Here is an 8,622-nt window from a genome sequence, read left to right on the forward strand (position 1 = left end):
CGCAAACGAGGATTTTGATTACGAATCATTTCCCGATGCTCGCTAAACATAAGCTGAATTAATCAGAAAACTATATATACGCATAAGCTGAATTAATCACAAAAGTTCACACCTTAAAAATGGTTAAACTATTTCACAATTGAATAACACATATTGATGTGCCCTTTTCATTGTATCTACGTCCCAATTAACAATATTCACTCCTCCAAGATGACGACCAGGATTGACAAATATGGGAAATTCAACTCTAGTGTCAATATTGCCATCATAATTTCTTGAAGCTCGATTACTCCTTGTCTCAACATCATCTAGGTATCTAGCACAAAAGACCACACATTCTTCCGCAAAATATCCCTCTGCAATAGAACCTTCAGGGTGACTTCGATTACGTACATATGCCTTCAACGTTGACAAATACCTTTCAACGGGATACATCCACCGATAATGCACAGGCCCTGCCAACCTTGCTTCGGTCGCTAAATGGATAGGTAGGTGAACCATAATATCAAAGAGAAGGAGGAAAAATCCTTTCCAAATGATAAAGTGTTAGAGCAATCCGCCTCTCTAATTGAATAAGTTCTCGAGCATGAAGAACCTTCAAACATAAACCTCTAAAGAAATTACACAAATCAATTAAAGGTGCTCGCACTTGCTTTCGTAGGACTCTACGAAGAGCTAGAGGAAACAATTGTTGCATCAATATATGGTTATCATGACTCTTCAAACCGAAGATCTTTGGTGGTTTCTTACTTATGCATTTCGATATATTTGATGAATAACCATCCGGGACTTTGATTTGTTTCAGCACACCACAAAAAATCTCGTTTTCTGCCCTATTCATCAGAAAACAGGGAGGTGGATAGTAACGTTTACCAGAATCATCTACAACAGGATGTAACTCAGGCCTAATTCCCATTTCATGCAAGTCTTCACGTGCTTTCGCATGATCTTTTGATTTATCAAGGCCTAGTATGGTTGCAAGAACACTTTCACACACATTACTCTCAATATGCATCACATCAAGATTATGACGCAATATATTTCCTTTCCAATATGGTAACTCAAAAAATATGCTCCACTTCTTCCAATTATAAGGCAAATTTCTATTGTCATTATTTAATCTGCCAAATGTGTGTGTATAACCGTCAAGCTCTCTCAAGACCATATCTCCACTCAATTGTGATGGTGCCTTATCATGTTCTTCAAACCCATTGAATGATCTCTTATCTTTACGAAAATGATGATCACTTGCCAAGAAACGACGATGCCCCATATAACAATGCTTACTACTATACCTTAACCACCTAGAACATGTGTGAAATTTCGATTCATCGATGCATCATAAGTATTTACCCTAACCTCCCACAATAATTTCAACTCATCTATCAAGGGCGCTAAGTATACATCCAGATTGTTCCCGGACATTGTTGGGCCAGGAATCAACAACGAAAGAAAAAAATATTCTTGCTTCATACACATCCAGGGGGGCAAATTATAAGGTATCAAGATGACAGGCCATGTACTGTAATGAACATTTAAAGACCTAAAAGGATTAAAACCATCTGATGTTAAGCCAAGCCTAATATTTCTAGCTTCTTCGGCAAAATCTCTATTTCTAAAGTCGAATGTCTTCCATGCAGGAGAATCAGCAGGGTGTCTCATATAACCATCTTCTGTTCGACCTTCCTTATGCCACCTCATGAAAGATGCTGTTTTCGAAGACATGAATAAACGCTGCAATCGGGGAATCAAAGGGAAATGCCTTAAAACCTTAGCAGGAACCTTTTTTCTCTTTTTAGATAAAGGTTCCCCAACTTCATCGCTATCTTTGTCCTCCAAATACCTAGATGTTTTGCAAACACAACATTCTGTATCATTCTCATGCTCCTTTCTATACAACATGCAGTCGTTTGGACATGCATGGATCTTATTGTAAGAAAGTCCCAAGCCTCCTATCATCTTTTTTGCCTCATAGTATGACTTAGGAAATGTCTCTCTAACAAGAAAAGCATCTTTTATAAATTCAAGCAAATCAGTAAACCATTTGTTGCTCACTCTATTAAGACACTTTATGTGAAACAACCTAATAATTGCGGATAATTGAGAATACTTCTTACAACCAGGATAAAGCTCCCTTTCAGCATTTTTTAGCAACTCATAAAAACATTTTGCATCATTATTTGGTTCCTCATCTCCTGGAACAGCATCCCCATCATTATCATCAATGTAATTTTCAACATGCCCAAAGCAAATTCCATCATGTAAAATCCCATGCATGTCATTGCCATTGTCAAAATTATCTCTCAAATCATAGGTGGGACGAGTAGACAAAGATGCTTCACCATGAACAAACCATCTTGCATACCCATTCAGAAATCCATGATATGTTAAATGATCTTTTGCAGTCACTCTATCTACCAAATCACCAAGTTTGCAATTTTTACACGGACAAACGATTTTTCCATTCACGCTTTCTTTTTCAAATGCAATGTCAAGTAATTTATCCAAACCATTCTCATATTCCTTACTTCCTCTAAACTTATACATCCAACTTCTATCCATGAGCGACAAGTGAGACTTTAACTTTATTACTTGATTCTATAAACATGAGAAGCAAAAAATACAAGAATTACAATAATGGGCAAGAATAATAAGAACAACATCATATGAGCCAAAAGTAAGACATTGATAGCTCCAAACAAATTCAACTAGAAGAAAAAAGTCATTAAACAAGGCCAATGAAAGACAAGTTTATCAAGTACCTGCGAAGGATCTTGGAGGTGCTGTGAGAACGGATGATCGATGCACGATCATCCACGCCCGCACGGTCTCCACGCCCGCACGGTCGCACGGCCGGTGCTGTGAGAACGGATGATCGGTGGTGTGAGGGCGATGGCAAAATCGAGGGTTCAGTTGAGGGAGAACAGGGAAAACGTGAGGCAGGCAGTGAAAGATAACTCGATCTGAAGTTTTCGAGATCGAAAATAACACCAAAGAACAATCAAAATGATGAACTTGCCTCTGAGTTTAGGGCTTCCGCGAGTTCGATCAAAAGCCAGTTCGATCGAAAGGGCAATGATGAACTTGCCTATGAGTTTAGGGCTTCCGCGAGTTCGATCGGAAGGGCGATGGATCGTGATGCAGCAGGAGGAAAAGACAGCTCGTCGAGGAAAAGGAGACCACTAGGTAAAACAAGCGACTAAAAGTTGAGCTTATATTTAATAAGAGAACCTGAAGGGGTGTTTTATCCAAATGGCATTGTAAATTGAAAGGTTTCTTTTATAAAATGTCAAATAATTTTAGAGTGTATAAAATATTTTTATCATCACTTAAATCGTGCTAGATACCATTTAATTTAATAGATAAATGATTAACTTTTATATTAAAAGGAAAAAAATACTTAAATAGATAAAGAAAACTGCCAATAATAATTAAAAGAGTGTTGTTTATTTTTGTTACTGTAATAATAGGGTTCTGTGAAGTAAGAAGAGGGAAAATGTAAAGGAAAAGAAAAACAAAAAAATTGCAATTCTCATGATTTTATTACAAAAATGCCACTCAAATTTTAAGTGCCTCAAAAATTACATTTTGATGCATTTTAACTAAAATGCCTCATTAGATAGTGTCTTCTAAAATCATTTTTCTTGTAGTGTAACCACGGATGGAGTAAGAACACCAAGGTCAGTGAACAGCAGCATGAGGAACTGAGGTGGTGTGTAAGCCCTTGCTGATGTTTCAACTTTAACATCAGGTGGAATAGGAACACAATGAAGTATAAAAACTCAAATAACACAATGAAGTATAAATCAAGAACATCAGCACTCCAACATTCTCTTTGATGTGAAACTAAGACGGCTGTCACTACAATCACAGAAGTGAAGTAAAGACTAGCACTAATCCAAATGAATGGTAAAGAAATGTATTTTACCTTTTTTGCTCTTCGTTTTGTATCACAAAAGTTAAAAGTTAACACGAAGCTAAAATACAAACAAAAAAGTTCATTAAGCACATTGAAAAAAAAACAAAATATATCACACCAATAACTCAAATAGAATAATTCAAATATAATTTCAAGTTCAACACACCATTTACAATAATTTAGATAAAATAATTTACATTGATACCACACTTACAACAATTTAGATATAATCAATATTTACAAGATAACATTCCCTAACAACTTGAAATAACATATCTAATCATCACTACACATTTATAGAGAATCTAATTGTTGCTTTATGTCTTCTAATGCATCTTTCAACTTAGCTATTTGTTCAGACTTCGAAAGATTTCTCCTTGAATTTAAATTTGAACTAGAAATTGCCCTTGAAATTTCTTTTCCACTTGATGTTAAAGGAGTTGGTGCAGATATTTTATTCAAATGTTTATAAAAAGTTTTTTCTGCCTCCTCTCTACTTTTGAAAGATTGGTGTATAGCACCTTTAAAACCAATAACTTGATTAGATGTTTCTATCCATGTGTCATAAATACCTAGTTCGCGTCCAACAAAGACCACATATGTTTTTCCCTATATAAAAAATAGCATTCAAAATCTTATAAACATAAAATATTAAAACTTAAAAACAAATAACATACCATTTAGTTATATAAAGAATTACTAATTTGCAAGTTTCCTGCAAAAAAAATAAATGATAAATCAGAAAATGGAATGAGAATTGTTGAGCTTAATAATCAGTGCTTCCTTCATCATGTTTCAAATAGCTTACTAGAATTCAAGATAGATCCTAGCATCATATATTTGCTACATCATGCATCTTAATGAAAGATCCTAGTCTTACTAAAGATAAAATGGGATACTAAATGAATCAGGTTGTTCCAAAGAATAAAAACAATCATTATCAATAGAATCCTTTATCAGCTCTCTGAAGTATTCCTTTGGACAAAGAATTCCAAACACATTGTAAGGTAAACCCATACTGACAAATAACCAACACACAATCAATAGCAAGGGTTACTTTATCAAAAAAAAGAGCAAGGAATACGCATTCATTCAATGACATTTCAGTTACTTCATCAATTGAAGCTAAACCTAGTTGTTTAGATAGTAGAATTCTAGCTTATATACAGCCAAAAAAAAGAGCAAGGAATACCTAGAGTTAAACTGTTGAAAGCAATGCTTACTCAATAAATAGCACAAGAGTGCACCGACCAGTAGTGAGGCTTGTCTCTAGAGCAAAAGAGTTCAAATTTAGAATGGAAAATCAAGCACTGATCTAATTTTGCCTAATTTCTCAAACATCATACAAAACAAAGATTAAACGATAAAACACCAAAAAATCAGTGGAAATTGATCGATAAGGGAAGGAATTGGATGAACTATGAAGAATTAGTTGATTTAGTGCAAACATCAGCCCAATCTAAAACTAGGAAAGCAAAAATAAACCTCCAAGCACAATAATGGTGAAAGGGAGATCGAGGAGGGTGTTTTGAACTTCGGTGAGATTCTAGGATTTCCTTGGTTATCCTAAGCAAGTTTTGCTTAATTCCAAACTAAATGCAGTTTCAACCCTAAACCATACCCTAGTACAGAGGGAGTAGCGACGGCGAGTAGAGGTTGGCGGTGCCGAGCAATGCAAGCAGTGCAACGGCGAACAGGGGCGAGTAGATCGCAAATGTCCGCAAGCAGTGCACGCGGCGACGAGCAGGGTCACAAGGCGAGCAGGGGTGCGGCGGCAAGTAGCGTCACGAGGCAAGCAGGGGCGGTGGCGAGGGGAGAAGAGAGCAAGGGCGGTGGCGAGGGGGAGAGAGAGGGCGGTGGCAAGGGGAGGGCGGTGGCAAGGGGAGAAGAGAGCAAGGGGAGATGCGGCGGGTAGGGGATCGCAAGCGAGGAGAGGAATCAAGAGACGAGTTAGGGTTTGGAGGGATCGCAATGCTCAGGGTTAGGGTTTGGAGGAATCGCGACGCTCGGGTTGCTTTTGCTTGCCACGCGCACGCGCTCCCAGTCACCTGGCTTCCACATCAGCGACGCTCATGCGACGCTCAGGATAAGTCGCTCAGGAGAACATTTTTGTTTATTTATCTCCTCAGAATTTTAATCAGGCTCAACAAGGGCACACTGAACTCAAGTAGATTGGCATCGAAACTCTTTATAGAATCCTCATTTGCATAGATCCTCCTAAATCTTATCGGGATTCTCTCGAGAAGGTGATACAATGTCATCTAGATGATCTACATGAAGAAATAGCTCTCTAATCAACTCCACATATTTTATGCGTCTCTCATAGCGCCCTCATATATGGTGTATACTTCGTTGAGATATTTCGATAGGGATCAAACTAAAGTTCAAATCCGATAAATGTCTAGGATAAGAAAATTCTACTATTCGAGTTTCCAGAATAATCAATTGAACCTCCTAATGTGTACTCTGACTCTATAAGCAGAATTATACACTATCTCTTGGATAATCTCCTTCAACTCATTTCGTCGAACATCACAACAAATCATAATGTATATAATCCATGCTATCTGAAATTGATATTAACAAAGTCAATACAAAATCGACAATTCAATAACAAAATCAATTCAATTAAATTCAAAATAAAAATAGAACCAACATACTAAAAAACACAAACAATCAATAGGCAAAAAAAAATTTGAATATTCCAAACTCAAAAAATTGCATGTTTATACTCGCTATAACTACACTTTGCAATTGCCTTTCTAACAAGGAGAGGATAGAGTAGATAATGTCCGAGTTTAATGTAAATCTAAATTATTTAAATGCATCAATGAATTTTTAACTAAGACATATTAATGACTGAAAAAATATGAAATATGTAAATTTTAATATAATCAAATTTACAAGAGTGAAAGAAACATGTTAGTGCAATCCTTGAGTGAATTAGATGCGTCTAAATCCAACAATATCTCCGTGCTAAAAGTGAATCGAAGTTGAAAGTGTCTCAAGAGGTTTTGAGGTTGACAAGACTAAAGATAGTGCATGATTTAGTACAAGATATATGTGAAACTTAAAAGGAGGCTAGTAAATTATTAAAGATTTTATATAAAAACTACTAAAATTAATATACATGAGGAGATATATTTTGCTCACCGAATAAATTTTCCAACACCTCCCATGCCAACTTGTAGTCAAAAAAAGCAGAATACTTTTTTCTCTTCTTTCTTCCTGTAGTTCCTTGGCTAAATATAATCATGGTAAACTCATCCTCAATCCTTCTAGCAAGTTGGGACATCTCACTCCGTCAGAAAGCTCGCAGACTGTCAAAAAAACACACATTTCTGGGTTTTATTTCCAATTTCCCTCGGATGCCTCAGATTGGAAAAAAAAAACCATGAACTAAGGAAAAAATAGGAGACAGAAAGAATGAGTACCAAGGATTGCTTTTGGATCGTAAGGGTTATGCCGTTCAGAATCGCGTCGATCTGTCTCAGCCTACTCCACTCGCAGGCCTCAACAGGCTGCCGATCGACAGCAAGAAGCTGGTCGTGGAACGATCAGAGAACAGCGAAGGAAATAGGATTCGGGGAAGGTAAAGAGGAAAAAGAAGGAGGGCGCCGGCGCTGAGATTGCCTTGCGAAACCGATTTAGGGTAATGAGATGGGAATATCGGTTTGTAGCAAAATGCGGATTGACGGTGTGATCCACCAACCAATAGATTATGATTTAAGCTCGTACAGATTCACACCAAGCTCAGTACACTTGGAGTAAACCACCTAAAGTAAATTGAACCTGACTGTATTAATGTTTATTTATTTTTTATTTAAATTTATTTATTATAAATTTTATGGGCTCAAGTTGAATTTGAATTTTTATGAACTTAAGTTTTGATATTATTATCCTTATAATTTAGATAAATTGGTCACCTAACATATTAAATTTATATTTTTATTTATGATATATTATAGATAATTTAAGATAGTAAAATTTTATATAATTAATTTTATGTATGTGGATAAAAAATAAATAAATAAATTTATAATTAAAATTTAGATAAGTTAATAAATATGTATAGTTATAAATTGTTCGTGAGTTTTATTTATGAATTTTAATGGACTGAGCTTATTTTTTGTCAAATATATTTATTATTAAATGAACATAAATAATTTTTTTATAATATCAAATGTATTTATTAATGTCTGTATTTATTAATGTCTTACCACGAAGACATGTAATAAACAAGATCAAGACAATAAGACCTGTGTTTATGAGTCATGCGTATATATTCTGTCAACTCTATAGCATAAATATAGAATCTGTCATCTCAAAGATTTTATATGATCGGTCTTATGATTATCTATAAAGAGATAAATTCAGAAGTTGCAATTGACCACTATAGAGGAAGACATTACCTCAGCTTCGTTGAAATTTGACTCTTATCCATTATAACAAATCTGTTGGGTTGCAAGGGTGCAAACATAGTCCCACATCTAAAACACATGGAAAAGATTATGGGTTTAAAAGGATGAAAGATATCTCCATTGGTATGAGGCCTTTTGGGTAGAGCCCAAGAACAAAACCATGAGGGCTTAGACCCAAAGTGGACAATATCATGTCATTGTGGAGATGCAGACATCCTTGGGGACCCTACAATTGGTATCAGAGCGAGGCCGCTCTTCACCGGACTAACCGCCGGATGAGCC

At 35.9% G+C, this 8,622-nt stretch overlaps 1 pseudogene; it reads right to left on the reverse strand.

Annotated features, from left to right (window-relative positions):
- Positions 1-505: 505 nt before the first annotated feature.
- Positions 506-1,728, reverse strand: LOC141842731 (uncharacterized; annotated as a pseudogene).
- Positions 1,729-8,622: the final 6,894 nt, after the last annotated feature.

Source organism: Curcuma longa, chromosome 12 (assembly GCF_044706935.1).
Source record: "Curcuma longa cultivar G26 ecotype Majalengka, Jawa Barat chromosome 12, ITB_CL_G26_1.1, whole genome shotgun sequence".
Taxonomy (NCBI): domain Eukaryota; kingdom Viridiplantae; phylum Streptophyta; class Magnoliopsida; order Zingiberales; family Zingiberaceae; genus Curcuma; species Curcuma longa.